The sequence below is a fragment of the Canis lupus genome, chromosome 3 (genome assembly GCF_003254725.2).
Source record: "Canis lupus dingo isolate Sandy chromosome 3, ASM325472v2, whole genome shotgun sequence".
Lineage (NCBI taxonomy): Eukaryota > Metazoa > Chordata > Mammalia > Carnivora > Canidae > Canis > Canis lupus.
The window spans coordinates 75,289,177-75,308,778 of NC_064245.1; the positions used below are offsets into that span (position 1 = coordinate 75,289,177).

General features: G+C 34.7%; 1 long non-coding RNA gene across 6 annotated transcripts in view; it reads left to right on the forward strand.

Annotated features, from left to right (window-relative positions):
* Nucleotides 1-11,050: 11,050 nt before the first annotated feature.
* The window catches only part of LOC112653728 (uncharacterized), a 72,955-nt gene continuing 64,403 nt past the window's right edge, over nucleotides 11,051-19,602 (forward strand). For all 6 annotated transcript variants that reach the window (XR_007409966.1, XR_003132451.3, XR_003132452.3 and 3 more), the window contains exon 1: nucleotides 11,051-11,160. This is a non-coding gene — a long non-coding RNA (uncharacterized LOC112653728). The remainder of the gene's footprint in view (nucleotides 11,161-19,602) is intronic.

Sequence of the window (19,602 nt, forward strand, 5' to 3'; positions counted from 1 at the left end):
TGGACTTATGGCAACACGATATTCCAATTTCTAAAGAAGTTAAGATTTTGATAGGATATTATCAGATTATTTTATTTCTTGCACATTTCAATAACTATCAGTTAAAATTCACATTTGTTGATATGTGCAATTGTCAGATTAATTTCTTCTCGGGATCACAGATGAAAAGGAATGAGATAATCTTTTCTTTTATTAGTTCATTAATTCATTCAGCAAATATTTACTGAACATCTAGTAAGTATCAGGCAGCATGACAAATACTGGAGATAAAATGGTAAACAAAACCAGACAGGGGTCTCTGCACTCATGGTACTTTTGGTTGAGTGGGGGATATAAGCAGTAGTGAAATAATCATGTACAAAGCATAAAATTACCAGTATGAGAAGTGCTGTGTCAGGGCATGAAAGCCAGGGAGGAGCTTCAACTAATTCCTCCGTCCTTGTTCTAGAGAAGAAATGCTATAAACACATCTTTCATGCTCGCCAGCTTTAACGAAAAGTTAGAATTCATAATTTGCCTCCCTTCTAGAGAGGTTTTAAAACAGCATTCTCTTTATATGGAGTTTTATGCAACTCCCTCCTAGGATCCTGGGGAGCAGTGGGCTGTAGGTTGAATTTGGGTTATCTTGAGGAAGCTTTTCAAATAGCCAGTCCTGTTCTTATCTCTGCTTCTTCATAACAGGTCCCTTAACATCTTCTATTTGCTGGAGGAGGGGTGGGATGGAGTAGGAATTTATTCTCTACCTCTCTTATGCTCCAGTTCTATATAAGACTTCTCTCCGTCTTCCTTGAGAGAAAAAAGAAAACTTTATAATGCATGCAGAAGCCATGAGAGCAAACAAAATACATACAGGATCTAGACTTTAGCACTACATGTCTAACCTAGTTGTCAGGAGAACCTCCCTAGGACTATCTCCTTGGGTTGAGTGACATGCAGGTACTTTCCTTGATTATCATCTATTATTCTGATCCAATCAACTACAAATAGTTGCATTCATATACCTGATTTTCTTTATTGTCCTGTTACTATGTGTCAGATATTGTTCTAAATGTCTCATATACATTAGTTTATGTCATAAGACTTCTGAAGATAGGTGCTACAGTTAATTCCATTGCACAGACTGAAAAACTGAGGAGAGAAATTTAGCCCCTTAGCAAAATCAGGTAGATACTACGTTCTAAACCTGAAATTGAATTCAGGCTTTTGACTTTCAATTGACAGCAATAATACTCACTTTACTGCTCAATATTACTTGTCTTACCCTTTCAGTGTTTTTCCTTAAATTAAGTTTGATTCCTACCTATATTTGATCCCATTCTCTACAATCTATAGTACTACAAATAACTGGCTAATGCTTCCCCAAATATTTTTAGTCCTCTGAGACTTTTAATTTCTATTTGATAATGATCTAGGCAAAGAAGAATTTGAGTTACATTAAACAATTAGTGTTGCATAGGGAGCTCTTACCTAGAATAAATAAAGTCGCCCAGAACTGTAATAACAGTATCAGAGTCTTTTATGCTTTTGTTTCTTTAGTCAGGAAGAATGAATTTCTGACTCTTGGAAAAGTAACCCAAGGTAAGAAAAGAGATTTGAAAAGTAGTTGGTTGGTTGAGTAAATTTATGTCTGCTCACCCACATAAATTATACAGGAGAGACAGGGATTTGAAATGGGAGGTGTAAACATGCTAAAAAAAATAGAGATTGTTTTTTCCCATGCCTCCCGGCTCTTGAGAAGTACTTCCTTATATTGACTCATCCTCTAGTCCTTTCTCTCCTAAGTTCTTTTGATCCAATTGAGGCAGATGTAGAAATCCTAAGATCACTTAACAGGTACCTATGAGTGCCACCTTCAGGTGAATTTTTTTTTTTTTTTTTTTTTTTTTTTTTTTTTTTTTTTTTTCTCAGGTGAATTTTTATACATATGTCTCAATTGTGATGGGAACTTCAGGTAGTTTAGTCCCTTTGGCAGAAGGAGATGAGCGGGGTTTGGAAGTCAGAGGATCTGGCTCTCCCATTTGTTGGCCAGTAAAATGCTCTACAAAAGTGCCTTCTTTACCAGTCTATGCTGATAACTAAATGAACCAATATATGTAAAAAGTATTATGACCATATTACCTTTGTCATTAAGACATTAAGAGATTAGGTCTTTTACCATTTATTCACTTTAACCAAAATATTCTAGGGACCCAAATGGCTGCATAGGGAAATTAATTTTTTTATATAAAATGAAGATTTCTAAATGACAATTACTAAATGTTAATATACCAAAAAGTACTCTGCTTTGGAAAAACAAAAACAAAAAACAACACAAATAAAACAGGGCACTGGATTCGTAGCACACTGTAGTTGAAATTGCAGTTCTGTCATTTAATGTGTGACCTTAGGCAACTGAGAAACAAAGATAACAATAATGCCAGCATCAAAAGAGTAGTCTAGGGATCCCTGGGTGGCACAGCGGTTTGGCGCCTGCCTTTGGCCCAGGGCACGATCCTGGAGACCCGGGATCGAATCCCACATCGGGCTCCCGGTGCATGGAGCCTGCTTCTCCCTCTGCCTGTGTCTCTGCCTCTCTCTCTCTCTCTCTGTGACTATCATAAATAAATTAAAAAAAAAAATCTTAAAAAAAAAAAGAGTAGTCTAAGAATCAAGTGTAATAAGCCTATAAAGTACTTAGCAAAGTGGTTGGCCATAAATGTAGTTGATTCAGTAACTATAGGAGATTATTATTGTTTATTATATTATCTGTAAAAGTTGTATTCCATTGTCTTGAATACTGGAGTCTTTTGTAGCAAAAGTTTCACTTTTGCTGGAATATTTTTGATAAGCCTCTTGGGTGGTAGACTCGAGCCACAGGCATGTAAGGGATGGTGCCCAGACTTTAGGGAAGGAGAGCTCTTTAGCCACATGGATACAGCAGTTTGTGAGGTGAGAAAAGGAAAAGGGAGAAAAAAAGAGATGGAGGAGGGCCAAACATTTTGAGAGAATAAGTATATATATGAATGCAATGTGACATCCCTTTTGATTTCTAAATTTAATTCTAAATCAGCAGTAAACTCTCTATTGTTTAGTGATTCTTTGTTTCAGAGAATGTATATGTGTGAATGTATATGTCTTTGCATATCCCTGTATTCCATCATTGAAAAGATATGAGACTAAAAATGGTTGATTTAGGTAGAGAAGTATCTGGATGTCATCTGTATGTTACATTCTCAGTGTTGATTCATGTGTTCTTTGATAAGAATGATAGAATTTTGGCATCGGGGTGATAAAATTGGTGATGAAAGGCTAGGCTACCAATTTGAGTCCATAATTGTTAAATAACCTTGGCATTCCAATTTAATTATATTCAGGATCTTCTATGTATAACATGTAATTATAGTTAACAGATGCTCACAAAACCCACTGGGATTACCCATCAAGGTATCTATGGTTTTATAACAGTGTAACAGAGATGCCACAGCTAACAACAACCAAATCAAGAGAGGAATTGGATAAACTCCCTGGCATCTTTTTTTTTTTTTTTTTTAACTCCCTGGCATCTTATAAAGGCTCTCTAAAAATGATCCCAATGATTATTCATGTTTAAAAAAATCTTTCTCTCATAAAGAAAGCTAAGAAAGCTTTTCTTATCTCTATATAAATATATAAAACAAAGCAAAGACAAATTTCACATTATTTTCTACTTTTTGTATATTTTTCTAATCTGTTTACACCCACTTTCTTACCTATCAATCTGTTCTGCCTCCACTTTGCCTGTTTCTTCCTAGCAACAAAGTACCTTGCTCTTCTAGATCCAGTGATTGAAAATCTGGTAGGTCAAAGGCCTGTAGAAGATACAAAGATGACTTAGATTTTGATTCCGTTTTTGAAGTAGACCTGTTGTTTGTGTCTGGCAGGCTCTTCTCCTTGGGGAACTCCCCTTTCAGGATACAGAGTGAACATATGACCATAGCTAGGGCCAAGGATGGATACTGAAGCCAAGCAAGGTCAGAGCCTTGTGATTCACATGGGAAAAAAAGCAAGCATTTTCTGCTGTGTCTGTTAAACTAAGATTATGTGAGCCTACAGCTGCTGACAGCCATCCTGCCTGCCAACTCGACTTCATACAAAATGAATTCAAGTCAAGAATTTCATTGTTAAAGTGTCCACTTCTAGAATTCACAGTAATATTTGGCAATAAATTTTCTTTTAGCTTAAGCTACTTAGAATTGGTTTTCTATCACTAGCAATCCAAAGTGTCCTAATGAACATAGCCTTCCAAGAGTTTATGGTCTAATAAAAAAATACAGCTGGAGTGACAAAATTGTCCTGAGGTGACCAAGTTGAACAGTACAAGTATTTTCTCTTGTGACTGAAAATAATAGCAGTATTGCAATGAGTTATTACCTATTGCACTAGCCTTGTTTCACCTAGATTTGTAGGGTCCAAAGTTTCAAGGGTATCCCCTCGTTTTCGTGGTGGTGCTCAGGTTATATGTGTGGGCTGAGGAGAATAAAGTTGAAGCCCCTTTTCCCAGGAACCTCAACTACACCATGATCTCTGTTAGGCTTCCTACACTGCACATTAGCATATGGCCTATGTGAAAATTCATAAAGTTAACTAAAACAGTATGATAACTATATACACAGAATGCCAACCCCCTAACTGTTCTTTCCAACTGAATTGCCACCCTAAAGCTCTATTTATTTCTGGAGCTACACTTGCTGCATTAACTAGAACCAGTTTTATACTAAGATCCTCATACCTACCTTTGGACTCTTATTTGTAATATGAATAGATGATAGCAAATTGTGGAAAGGCTACTTTTTATTTCTACAATATTTAGCTTCCTTCTTTCAAAAAATGCCTTTTTAAGCTATAATTGTAAGTGGCAAGTGTCACTCTTTTAAATTCTATTTTAGAATGTTGATAATAATAAAGATAAAATGATAAAGTTTGATGAGTACAAATTAGCAGAATGCTTTATTGATAAAAGATGACAAATTATAATTTTCTTCCTACCTAAGAATTGAGTTTTTTAACCTGTAAATATCATCTTACAGAGAACTGTATTGGTTAGAAATGAACTCTGCAGGTAGGAAAACAAACTGAAAAGCCTCTATAATTGAAGCAATATGAACTTGTATAGGAATAGACAGACTGACCAATAAAATGGAACGGAAAGAATACAAATTAATCCAACCACATTTGGAAAACTAGAATATCAGAAAGGCAGAGTATCAAATCACTGGGGGGAAAATGGGCTCTTTAATAAATGATGTTGGGAAAACTGTAGTCTTGTTATGAAAAAGATAAAATTAAATCCATTTCCTACACCATTAAAAATAATAAAGTCCAAAGAGAACTAAATGTAAAAAATGTAAATGTGAATATTAAAGCTGTAGACAAGGGAGCTAAAAGTTAAAAAAAAAAAAAAAAAGGAAAAAGAAAGAAACTATACAAATGCTATAAGAAAACACAGGGAGGGCAGCCCCGGTGGCTCAGTGGTTTAGCACTGACTTCAGCCCAGGGCATGATCCTGGAGACCCGGGATCAAGTCCCACGTCAGGCTCCCTGCATGGAGCCTGCTTCTCCCTCTGCCTGTGTCTCTCCCTCTGTGTGTGTGTGTGTCTCTCAGGAATAAATAAATAAAATCTTTTTAAAAAAAGAAAATAGAAAATACGGGGATAGGGAATGGCTTTCTGTGATTCAAAATCCAGAGGCCATTAAAAAAGGTATAGAAACTTGACCATATAACTTACAAAGAACTTTTGCATGAAAAAAAAATTCTAAAAAGTCTATAGACAGAGCAGATGATAATACATTTTGATAATAACATTGCCATACAGTTGTTGAGAGCATAGAAACTGATGTATATTGAGTGCTTACTGGGAGCCAGGTACTTCGTAGGTTATCTAGCTATACATTCACATTTAATCCTTATATGTACCCACTTTACAAAGAAGAAAACTGAGCCTAAGAAATGAAATGGATTTCCTAAAGTTCCAAAGCTTTTATTTTAAGAATCAAAATATTAAATCAAAGCCTTCTGTTGTCCACGACTCCATTCTGAAAATTAAATGATGAAAGGGCTATAAAACACTTTATAATCTGTAAGATACTTATGTAAACAGAATAGATTATTGTAATAAAAGGAGATAAAACAAATACATAAGACAATGATAACCAAATGATACTGATATGATAGCAAGTGCAGTTGGAGTTGGGAGTTAGGGAGGAATCCTATTGATCTGTGTGAAATGGATTGTAGGAGGCTCATGAAAGGGATGAGACTTGAGTAGGACTTGAAGAACAGAAAGCATTTTGACAAATGGTAATAAGTAGAGAGGGCATTCTACGTAGGCAGAATGGCATGATTAAAGGTGCACTGGAAGGTGCATGTGCTGGAGTGTATAAGGTATTTGCAAAAAATACAAATGAATAGGTCAATTAGGCCAGGTTCAAGAAAGCATAAAATAATTTGCTGGACTGTTCTTTAAAACCAGACTTTTGATTATCTTCCTTTGTGACTTAGAATCATGATGCATCTAAATGTTCATTAAAATTTTGCTGACCTCTCTGCACTGGAAGTAATTTCCCTAATGAATATTGGTGCACTTGGCCCTGTGAGCTTTATAGAGATGAATGTCTATGCAGCCAACAGTAAAGGTCATTGGGAATTCTGCTTACTAAAAAGCTGTGGAACCAGGCCTTTAACAAAGCATTTTTTATTAGTGAGACCAAGGAAAGGATAGAAAAAAGCTGTTTGATGATGGATTTTATGAAACATAAAATGATAGATTTGCATTTTGAAGTTATGTAAACAATGTCAAAAATAAAGCCCCGCTGCCCCTGTTTAAAAATATTTAAAGAGTTTGTGTTTATCATGTCATATATCATATCCCATCCTTATTATATTATATCTTTATTTAATATTTCTCTCTTTACATAAAATTTTCAGATTAGAGGGTTTTTTCAGCTCTCCAAGGATATATGCTCTTCTCTAGTTTGAGATTTTTAGTGTGCTATATTTTTTAAAATCTGTGTGTAGTAGCTCAGTTTACCACATGGGATAAAGAACTATATTATACACCATATATTTTTCCTTAATTGGGCCAGAAATTTCCAACATAGTACCTAAAACTATGTTGCCAAAACCTGGAGAAGAATACGTTGACCAGCCATATATATTACATTGCATGTTTTTAAAATGCTGTTTTAGTGAGTAAGTACAAAAGGCATAAACATACAATTGCAGTGATTGAAAATTTTCTCAATATAGATGAAGGACACTAAGCTACAGATTTTAAAAAATACTTAGAACCTCAAATAAAGATTGAAAAATCTGGGGGAGTTGCATAGCTCGGTTAAGTGTCTGACTCAATCTCAGCTCAGATCTTGATCTCAGGATCATGAATTCAAACCCTTCACATTCCAGTGTGGAGCCTATTTGAAACAAAACAAAACAAAACAAAACAAATCTGAAAAAATGTATGGCCAGTAGACTTGCCTTATAGGAAATACTAAAGGAAATCCTTCAGGCTGATAAGAAACAATTCCAGATGGTAACTGAATTCCAGAGGAAGAAATGAAGAACACCAGGCATGGTAACTATGTATGCTAACATAAAAGACTCTATAAGATATTTTGCATTATCTCTTAAGCTCCTTAAAAGACAGAAGATTGTTTAAAGCCATAATTATAAAATTGTATTCTTAGGTTTATAATATACATATAAATGTAACATCTACAATAGTAATAGCTCAAGAATGGAAGAGAAAGCTATATTGAAGCAAAGTCCTAAATTTTGCTGAAACTAACTAGAATTAATTTGAAGTAGATTGTGACAGTTAAGATTCATAGGGTAATCCCTGGAATTAACAAACACTTAGAAGATAACTCATAAAATATAGTTTTAAAAAAGTGAATTTAAATGGTACACTAAAGAATATTTAACACCAAAGAATGGAGGAAAGAAAGAGGATGAGGAAAGACTGAATTCATATAGAAAATATATAATAAAGTGGCAAATATGAAGCTGACTATATTAATAATTATATTAAATATAAATTTTTTCAATAACCCAACAGAGATTGTCAAAATGGATATAAAAAGCAACATCCAACTCTACGAAGCCCATAAGACACACACCCTAAATGCAAAGACTTAAATAGATTGAAAGTAAAAGAATGCAAAAAAATATATATCCTGTAAACAGTAACTGAAAGAGCTGGAGTGGCTATTTTAATACCTGACAAAATAGACTTTCAGACAAGAAATACCACTAGATGAGTTAAAGAAGAAAAGAGATGGGAAATTGGAAAATAATTTGAACTCAATGAAGGTGAAAACACAACATATAAAAATTTATGGGATGTGACTAGAATATTAATTAGAGGGAAATTTATAGATTTCAACACCAATATCAGAAAATAAGTAGTCTCCAATCAATAACCTAAACTTCCATATTAAGAAACCAGAAAAAAGGAGAAAAAAAAATCCAAAGTAAGAAGGAAGAATGAAATAGTAATGATTACAGAAGAAATTGATGAAAGAGAAAATAGAAAACTATAGAAAATCAATAAAATTTAGAGTTAATTTCTCGGAAAGATCAACAAAAATGATAAACCTTTAATCATACTGACAAATAAAAAAGAAAGCAGTCACAAAATACCAAATTAAAGTGAAAGAGGAAACAGTACTAGACTCTATTGAAATGAAAAGGATTATAAGGATGTATTATAAACAATTTAAAATCAACAAAATAAACAGTTCAAGTAAAATGGAAAAATTCTAGAAAGAAGCAAATTGTCAAAATTGACTAAAGAAAAAAATAGAGAATCTGAATAGATATAAAATGAGTAAAGGAATTAAAATTTAAATTCTTCCCCTAAAGAAAGCCCAGACCAGTTGACATTTATGGTAAATTCTAGAAAACATTTGAAGAACCAACACCATTCATTCCTTTATGAAACTCTTTCAGAAAAGAATGTTATGTGGGGGGGGGGGGAGTGATTTTTCACCTCCATTTATAATGCCAGTAACAAAGCCAAAGACAATATAAGAAAATAAAACTATAAAGCAATACTTATATCTCTCATGATCATAGGTGCAAATATCCTTAACAAAATGCTAGCAAATCAAATCCAGAAAAGAATTAAACACTGGGATTTATCCCAGAAATGCAAGATTGCTTTAGTATATAAAAATCAATTAATGAAATGACTACTTTAATAGATTAAAGAACAAAAACCACATGATTCAGTCATTAGATACAACACAAGTATTTGACAAACCTCACCACCCTTTTCCAATAAAAACTCTGACCAAACTAGGAATAGTAGGGAACTTCTACAACCTGATAAAGGTTATATGTCAGAAATTAAACCAAAACCAAATCATAACAAGCAAACAAAAAAACACAGTTAGCATTATACTTAATGGTGAAAAAATAAGTTCCTTCCCTTTAAGATGGGGAACAAGGCAAGGGTGTCTGCTCTAGCTACTTCTATGGCACAAAGCAATAGGTACAAAAGATGTATCTAGGTGTGGATTTTACACTGAGGGGAGGTATCCCCTATTTGATTTCATATCTTATGAATGCCTTGGGTTTGTATAAATTAAGAATACAATGAGATGATATTCCACATACAACAGATTGACAACAATGAAAAAGTTGCAATGACAATTGCAAGTGTTAATTGCAATGACTATTTTGAATTCTGGTGGGAAGCAATGTGCTAATGGTTTTATATATTGGAACAACCAATTTAGAAACCAGTTTGTCCTTCTCTAGTAAAATTAAAGAAATACATTTTCTATGATACCAGCAATTACAACTCCTACATATATACCCTGAAGAAACTCTTGCATATGTGTACCAAGCTATAAACATAATGTTTATAGAAGCATTGCAGGCTAAATACTGGGAATAATCCAAATGTCCATTAACACTAAAATGAATAAACAAATTGTGGTGCGGTTACACTTCAATGAAAATGAGAAAACCAAAACAAAACTGTAACACAAAGATAAATCTCACAAATATTAAGATGAGACAAGGAATCAAAACTCAAGAGTATACATGATACATGTTCAATTTACAGGTTTTAAAATAAATCATCTTGCTTTGAGATGAATACATGGATGGTGAAACTGTTACCAGTGGGAGAGTCTGCGTGTGTGAATCCAAGTGTCGGTTCTTGAATTTCCCATGAAAAGATGTACAGTGAGGATCTGAGCTCAAATAAAGACAGCCAGGAGGGAAGTAGCAAGCACAAAGCAGTGTAAACACTTAAGGTGGGACAGTGGGAAAGTTCTGTGAGGTGGAACTGACCTGAGGTTGTTTTGGGATTGGATATTTGTTGGGTCTTTATGGACTGGGGGTCCATTGGGTGGTCTCTAATGGTGAATCCTTTGAATCCTTTGGGGGACTCCTCCCACAGATTGGGAGGGGGACTTGTTGACCCTATAAGACCTATATCAGAACCATCATGGCAGCCTTTTTCCATGGGTTGCCGGCTATAATCCTAATGGAAATGCATTATAATGACTCTAGGGGCTACCCTGCGGCAGAGGTGGAAGAGCAGAGTGCATCCTCTGCACTTGTGGCTCTTCCAGGATTTTGGAAGCCACAAGGTCAGGAGGTTGAGCCCTGCATACCCCTCACCCCCAGGCTTCTAATATGTAACATATTTATCACTGTCATTGCCTCCCGTTCTTGTCTAACTGCCTAGTTTTTCATTCCTCCCTAAAGAATTTTGGACTCTGCTTCAGGCCACTGTCATATCTAGCTTCCACCTAGCAACTATTTAAAGGCAAGGAATCAATTATCACAACATTCTAGAGAGTAGTTGCCTTTAAGGGGATTGCAGGATCTTCAGATCTTGAACAAGCACATGCAGGATCTTGGGAAGGGTTGGTAACATCTTACTTCTTAATTTATATTATATTATCATTTTGCTGGTGAAAATCTGTGAGTTCATGAAATTGTGTTATATGGGTATTAGCTTTATGTTAAGGCAAACACATGCATTTTTTTTGTGTTTTTAAGAATGCGAAAATGTCTGATGTAATAATGGAGCAGCACTTAAAAAAAAAAAGGCAGTTCTAGCAGGTGAATTTTTAAAATGATTTGAGCAAATCTCACCATCATTGAAGTTATATCTAGAACAAAAGGTAAAATATTAATAATAATGTTAAAGCTGTTGTCTTATATAATTAAGAAAATATGATCACAAACTTTAATAAGTAGAATGATACTCATTTAGTGGTATAAATTCTGTTAGGTTCAGGAAAAAAATGAAGCTTCATTTTACAGTCATACCTTATTCATGTTGACTTGATTTAAAAGGATTTTCTAGGATATGAGAAATCAGTCGTGATATTCACTCTAATGTTTCTATTGTGCTTCTATACAACGTGATCAAGATTGAAATTATCCAAACATAGGTCACTTTCATGGTATTAACTAATGTGTTAGAGAGTATATAATAAATCTGGTCTTTTGGTAAATCAACTTGTAAAGTCACCCACACACGTGTGTTCTGATGATGTTAGCATTTGAGTAAAATCTTCAGAGATTATTGAAGTTTTGAGGTTGAATACCTCCATTTTTTTTTTCTTGGAGTTAAAATGAAAAAGTCATAGTGATTTGGACACCATAATATAAATTATGTACTGGCTCCAAAAACCACATGCTTCTTTAGGAAGCTCAATGAAAAGACTCTGGCCTGGATTCTGTAAGCAACAAAAAAAGGGAGAATCCAATAAAATATAAATATTTTTCCAGATTAAAAAGAGAGGCTATCTGACAATGTTAATGGAGAAGAGCAAATAATGGGAGTAGTAACTCATTTGTCTTTTATTTTAGAATTCAAAATGAGTTTTTATGTATACCACCCACACAATAACTCTGGATAGACACATGGCTTATATCATGTCCATTTTACAGATGAGAATGTGGAAGTTCATGGAGTGTAAGCATTTAAAACAAGATTGCTCAATTACTTACCCTGTTTGTACACAAAATCAAGAATGAAGGACCAAGAGGCATATGAAAAGTCTCTGGTGTGAGGGAACTTGAAGTGTGTGTGAAGAACTTTTTATCTTATTCACTTACACAAAGATTGATATTCATAATCCATATACATATAAGTGCTAAATATCATATTCAGATTAAGTACTGAGAGAATGTTCAGAGAGAAAAAAGAACAGTTCTTCATCACCTTCCCTACTTTTGTCCTTGACATAGTTCTGTACAATAAAAATTGCTCAACATGATACTGATATTGTACTAATAACTTTCATCCAGGAATGTAATTAAACAATGGGTAGTCATATTAAAGAAATCAATCTTGACTTTTCAAGGCTGTTTTTATTATTTTCTTTTTCAAAAATTGCTGAGGATTTGGTATGATTAAATTTTAGAATGTGTTATTCTTTTGATATCTTTTCCATAATAAAGTCTAATAATAAAATTGAGCTCTATTTCATTTGCTGAAAATTAATAAGATTTGCACAGAATCCAATTGTGTTTTATATCTCTTTTTGTTGTTTCAATTGATTATAGTGATTATTTTTTATATAAAAAAATGAATTTAATTCATTTTATTATAAATTAAGGTACTAAACCATCAGTACAAAGTAAATGTTCTAGGAGATAGAAAGAGAATGCTTAAGCATGCATCAAACTTTCTGCTTCCTGGCAATGTATAGTACACTATTTTGTTGGGGAAAAAAAAGAGGAATTACTTTACTCATTGTGTTTAGACAAATTATTTCAATTAAGGGTGGGAAGATCATTAACCACAGTTAATTTTAATGCAAACTGATTATTTATAAAATAATCATAGAACCATAAAAAAGTATATATGCTTATTTGTATAGATGGATTTTTGTTAAGACTAGTAACTTTGATAATTGCTATGCTTTGAATTTCAGTTCAATAAATATTTCCCAAAGGGGATGCCTGGGTGGCTCAGCAGTTTAGTGCCTGCCTCCAGCCCAGGGCACGATCCTGGAGTCCTGGGATCAAGTGCCACGTTGGGCTCCCTGCATGGAGCCTGCTTCTCCCTCTGTCTGTGTCTCTGCCTCTCTCTCTCTCTCTCTCTCTCTCTGTGTCTCTCATGAATAAATAAATAAAATCTTGAAAAAAAATTTCCCCCCAAAACATACATATGCCCAGTTATTGTCTAGGAACAGAAGCTGAGACAGGGATTCTTGTTCAATTGTTCTTAGGGGAAAGAAATGAGGTATGAGGATAGAACAGAGAAAGAAAATTAAGACAGGAAGTAGTTTTGAAAGAGTTTAGTTTTGTTCTGATCATAGGGAAGCCCTAGAGCACCACTTGTAGCATAGACTTTGCCCCACCTTGAAGCAAGGAGGATGCTGTTTGAACCTCCGTGCCAGTCAGTCAGACTGAGGTCAGCTTTATGTGGGTGTAGAAGGTTCCTTTTGCATGATTTACTGGAAGGGGACTTGGGGCAGCTATGAGCCATCATTTACTTGGCCCTGGGTTTTATGAAAGGTATTTTAGTGTGACACCAACAACATCCACTATGTAATATGAGATAGTGCCCTCTTGATATTTACAATCTTAAAAAGATTGCCACATGTTTATATGCTGAAGATTTCACACCAAGATTATCTGACAATAAATTCAAGAAAATCTTCACAGAATTGTAGACTTAACAGAGATCATGGTTAGACTTCTCTGAGGTGAAAACATCACATAGAAAGCAGAGAAAACTAATTCAAAACTAATAATTGATAATCTGATTTATAGAATGATCACCGTTTCTTATTTGGGGTTAGAGAGCATATTTTCCAAAGGGGACTTGTTTCATCGTGGCTTTGTGCTTTGGAGTCTGGGGAGGTGGCCTCAGAAGAGAGAGTGACATTCCATCACAGTTCTTTCATATTAACCACTTAATCAACAAAAGCCATCGTAATTAAGCCTTATCCATGGGATATACCCTCATGGTTTGATGGGTATGCTCATGCTCCAGGCTTGCCTAGAACGTTCTTCCCTGCATTCTCCTGTGGACAAACTCCTACTCATTCTCTAAGACCCACCTCACATGTCACTTTTCCAGTGAACAATGCTTTTCTACATCTTCCGGAAAGAACAATCTATTGCTCAGTCTTTCATACCCCTGCACTACTTTGATCACATCTTTGTCATTACACAAAGTTCAGGTTTGAGTTTTGCTTATCAGATAAAGTCTTTCTAAGCAAAAATTGTATCTTTTTTCTTTTTATTTATTTATTTTTAATTGAAGTATAATTAACATAGTGTTATATTAGTTTCAGGTGTACAAGATAATGATTCAACAATTCTATACATTTCTCAGTGCTCATCAAAATAAGTGTTCTATTAATCCCCTTTATTTTACCCATCTCCTACCCACCTCCTCTCTGGCAACCACAAGCTTGTTTTCTATATTTGAGATTCTGGGTTTTTGTTTATTTGTTTGTTCTTTTGTTTCTTAAATTCCACATATAAGTGAAATCATATGGTATTAACCTTTCCCTGACTGCCCCTTCCTTCCTTCCTTCCTTCCTTCCTTCCTTCCTTCCTTCCTTCCTTCCTTCCTTCCTTCCTTTTTCCTTTCAGTTTAATTGTGTCCCCACAATTAATACTTTGAAATCCTAACCCCTGGGACCTCAGAATGCAACCCTGTTTGGAAATATGTTTGCAGATGTAATTAGTTAAGAAGAGGTCCTGATGGAGTATTGTGGGGCCCTCAACCGATATGACTAATATCCTCATAAAATGGGGAAATTTGGACACAGGCATTGTTTTGTGCCAGTCTCAGCCTATTTTTTACCAATGTTATGGCTGGATTGGCCTTTGTGGTTCTTATTATGACTATAAGACATCCTCAGCAATAACCATCAGAACACTTTTAAAAAAGAAAAGTTTATTATTTATAATTCCTGGAAATTACATGACTCACCTGGGGTTATACAATGAGGTCTGGGGTAGGAAAAGAGAGAGAGAGAGAGAGAGAGAGCACAAGCCTGGGGTTCTGCTTTTATTATGGTCAAGGGAGGACACTTAGAAGTGAGCTCACTCTTTATTGGTGAATCTAATACTAAAAGCAGGAATTTAAAGTGCATGGACAGTTCTCAAAATCAACCAAGATCTCTAAGATAAAGGAGTCTGGGAGCAGGGGCAGCCTGGTTCTTTCTCTAATGTATGTCTGGCAGTATGTTTATTGGAGATAGCCATCTTTGCAGTGGATGTCTCAAAAATCAAAGCTTAAGTCAGGAACTTGCATTACAAACAGAAAAACCAACTTAGACCTGCATAGAGAAAAGACAGTGAGAAAAGGCACAAGAAGACTGCCATCTATAAGCCAAAGAGAGAGGCCTGGAATAGATTCTCTTGTCATAGCCCTCAGAAGGAACCAATCCTGTTAAACCTTGATTATAGACTTGTAGCTTCCAGAACTGTGAGGCAATAAAGTTTTGTTCTTAAAGCCACCCAGTTTGTAGTATTCTGTTAAGGCAAATGAATTCTATCTATCTATCTATCTATCTATCTATCTATCTATCTATCTAATCTATCAATCATTTATCTATTTATAGCACAGTGCCTGGAATGTCGTTAATGTTTGAGAGCTACAATAATGCCAACAACACAGGAACATAATAAGAGGGTCTCTGCACAGAATACAGTGGTTGATAAGTTATAGTCACTCTTAAGCCAAGACTTTTATTCAATTATATTGTGATGGAGAGTTTTTCCTCTTTTCCTCTTATTTGTATTTTATAATTTAATTTCTTACTGTTTTCTTATAGATAATTGATTAAAATTTGTCAGTATTTTACATGAGTTTATTTTGATGAAAATTGATTCATGATATTTTATATCCCTGATGCATATATATGGACAGAAAGGTTTAACAATTAGCCATGTATAATGACAATATCACTCCAGATGGCTTGACAACAAACATCTCATATTGAATGCTTGTGCCTTAAAATGAACATTCCAAATTTAGAGGATGATCAGCTAATGGTCTTTCTTCTTCTCCTTCTTCTTCTTCTTCTTCTTCTTCTTCTTCTTCTTCTTCTTCTTCCTTCTCCTTTTCTTTTTTTTTGGTAATTCAGTTGTGCCTTTCTCCCATACTCCCTCTCATATACATATACTTCAACACCTCTTACACATACACCACACATACACAAATAATATGAATGGCATGGGAAGAACATTGGTCATCTATTGCCATCATGACTCAGTATTCACCAATGCATTATAATAATACCACAAAACTAGAACAATATTGGAACCATATTTAGATCTTCCAGACATAAAGATTGGTTAACATTGAAACCTATTTCTTAGTTTAAGTAAAATGTGAAAAATACATCTGCTTCTCATACAACTTATGTTAAAAATGCTCTTTTGCCGTGAATGTTCTTTTCTTTTAGGTGAGATAAAGCAAAGTTGTGCAATCATATGTGTCTACCAGAATAGCTTGTGTTATGCCTAACTGTAGGAAAAGAAAATATGATGGAGGGGGCACAATGAAATTGGCCTTATGTATGTATCATTCTATAATATGCAAAAGTTCATTTAATAGTCCTTCTTCCTTGGATTCTAGAAGTGAGAAGTTAGTGATAGGAAAGAATAAAAAAATTGGTGTCAGGGAGTAAGCTCACTTTGATAATTATCCAGATCCTAAGGTAGGAACTAGGATTTGGGCAGTGAGGCAAAATGAAAATGTGGGGCTCTTTGTTTAAATAGTATTAAGAATTTTAAGGCAGCAATAGTGGAGCATTAAACTAAGCATGGTCCTTCAGAGCATGGGTACAGTTCACACACCTGTGAAACTGGCCCTGAGAACAGCCCTCAGATAAGAGCTAACACTTAGTTTTTCCCTAGAACATGATGAATAGTGCTCTAAGTAATTTATAAGAATCAACTCATTTAGTCCTCACATAATCCATGAAGCGTGGTCTTTACATATCCACATTTTAAGATTAAAAAAAAAAAAAAAACCCTGAGGCATAGAAACATTACAATAACTTGCCCAAAGTTACACAACTTTGTGCCACAGCAGTAAAATCCTGGCATTTTATTTTCAGAGTCATATTTTTAACAACTAGCTATTGTGTCCTTCTAGATAAAAACCTTTCTAAAAAAAACAGTGTCAAATAAATATATTATTTCACGCTGAAGATTCAGCACATAAAAATATTCCCTAGTCTCTATCCTTGTACTGATAACTCTACATAATGGCAGTTTGTGCTTAGAGTAGGCATATTGCCTTCTCCTAATTGGTTGTAGGTCATTAGAACCGCCATTTAAAAAGTGTTTTATGTGTACCACTGATTTTATAAAGCACTGGATCCTATTATGATTGTTTAAATGAACTGAGTTAATTTGGTTTTCTTTGATATTACTTATAATGATTCTGTACACATTTGATCTTTCTATTTTTTTAAAAGCAAAGCCGCAATTAATTTTTTTAGGTGTTATGCAATTAGTTGATTAATTTTCTATCAGTTTCTGTGCACTTACACAGTAATCCTGATCACAGCAGGTTATCATCATACAATCTGGACGTGTTATTAATCAAAAGTAGCACAGCTGGAACCCGAAGCAACAAGGGACTCAATAGCACACCCAAAGACCAATTTTAATTACAAAAGAGAATGAGCACCTCAAGTAGAGGCAGTCACAGTTCAGGCAGGCTTGAGTGCAAAGCATTCCAGCTCCTAGGCAACAAGTATTAAGTTTGACATTCTTAAGATGAGGTGACTGATGGAGGAAACTGACCTTGTTAGTGTGGCTCCAGAGAGAAAAGCCAGACAGACTAACCACATGGCCAAAGAGGTTTTCTCATTTCTGTTTTGATTTCTGAGAGTGGTAGGGGCCAAAATATCTAACCTGACAGACTCGCAGTACCTGGTGTCTGGTAGATGGTGTAGAACATTGTTCTCCTCTTGGAGAGCTGGGGTGATGGGAATGACCAAATGAGAAGGAGAGCAGCAGAAGAAGCAGCCCTAGTTTTAAATTCTGTTCTAAATTTATTTGGTAAACATTGATTTGAAATATTTATTTAAATTGTAATCCAATCAGATAAGTAATGCCCACAATTTTTAAAATGATGTATTGCTCTTTCGAGTAGAAAATATTTCTTTCTTACAAGGATGTTGTGATTAGACAGCAAACTTTATCATCAGTTGCCAACAGGATACCTCATACTATAGTGGTCATGTTGTTATTTGTTGAATGAACGCATAAATAAATGAATGACAAATCGAACGATGATTTGTTTGGGGAGGTGGGTAGGAAGGAGAAAATTTCAGGCTTATTTTGGAAAATAATAGTCTTTCCTTATGACAAAATCTGTAACTTATTTCTCAGCTAAAGTACTCTGATCATCTTCTGAACATATATTCCTGCTGTTCAACTTTCCAAATATGAAACAGCCTCTGCCTTTTATGTCTTATGCTGAAGCTTTTCCCTATCATTTTATTGAGAAATATAGATTAGTGGCCTCATAGACCTATAAAAAAGTAGATTATCAATTTGTTTTGAATAAAAGTTGCCTTTAAAAATGTCTTATTTGAGGTCAGTCTAAGAGAAGGCTTACTTCTCGCAGTTGTTTTTTTTTTTTCTATTAATCTCCTATATCTCAATCTTTACACAACTGCCTCCATAAGTTTTGTGTAAATATTAGATGTTTTGCCTTTGAACACCTATGAGAAAACATTTAGTTTGCATATTTTATAAAATCATAACTAGAGGGCTACACTTTGCTCTCATTAAATGTTCTCCAAACAATAGACCTCATGACAAATTTCTGCAAGAAAAAAAATGTTGGTGTAAATAAATATCCATACTTTTTGCTGTTGACTGCCTTGCTTCATTTTAATATAATCATTTAGTTTTGTCTATAGATGCCTTTTATTTTTTTTATTTTATTTTTTTTTTAATTTTTATTTATTTATGATAGTCACAGAGAGAGAGAGAGAGAGAGAGAGGCAGAGACATAGGCAGAGGGAGAAGCAGGCTCCACGCACTGGGAGCCCGATGTGGGATTCAATCCCAGGTCTCCAGGATCACGCCCTGGGCCAAAGGCAGGCGCCAAACCGCTGCGCCACCCAGGGATCCCTATTTTTTTAAAGATATATTTTAATCTGTATATACTTCAAATTATTTTATGAATAGGCAAGAGATCTACAATAAGGCAATTTTGATGAAAACTTGCTATTGTTTGGAATAAAGGGAGTCATGGTATAAAAAATTTATTGCACAGAATGGGACAGCTTGAGCTCCATGCTAGCTGTGTGATTTTGAGAAAGTTCCTCAGTCTGTCTTGGCTCCTGTTTTTCTTTGATAAAATGGGCATATAAATCCCAATATTCAGTAATGTGCTGAAGCTGATTGACTGCAAGAGCTGACCGGTAAATATTCATGAATTTTACAAGCCCACTTCTAAATCATTGGTAGGTTGAAATTGGCCATGGTTGGAATGTCTATGCCACAGAAATTGTCATGTACTATAAATCAGGACTTTAACAAAAAATAAAGCAGCTTATTAGTATACATACCATTGCTCACTATTATAAAGAGCAAATGAGCAAATAAGATAATGTATA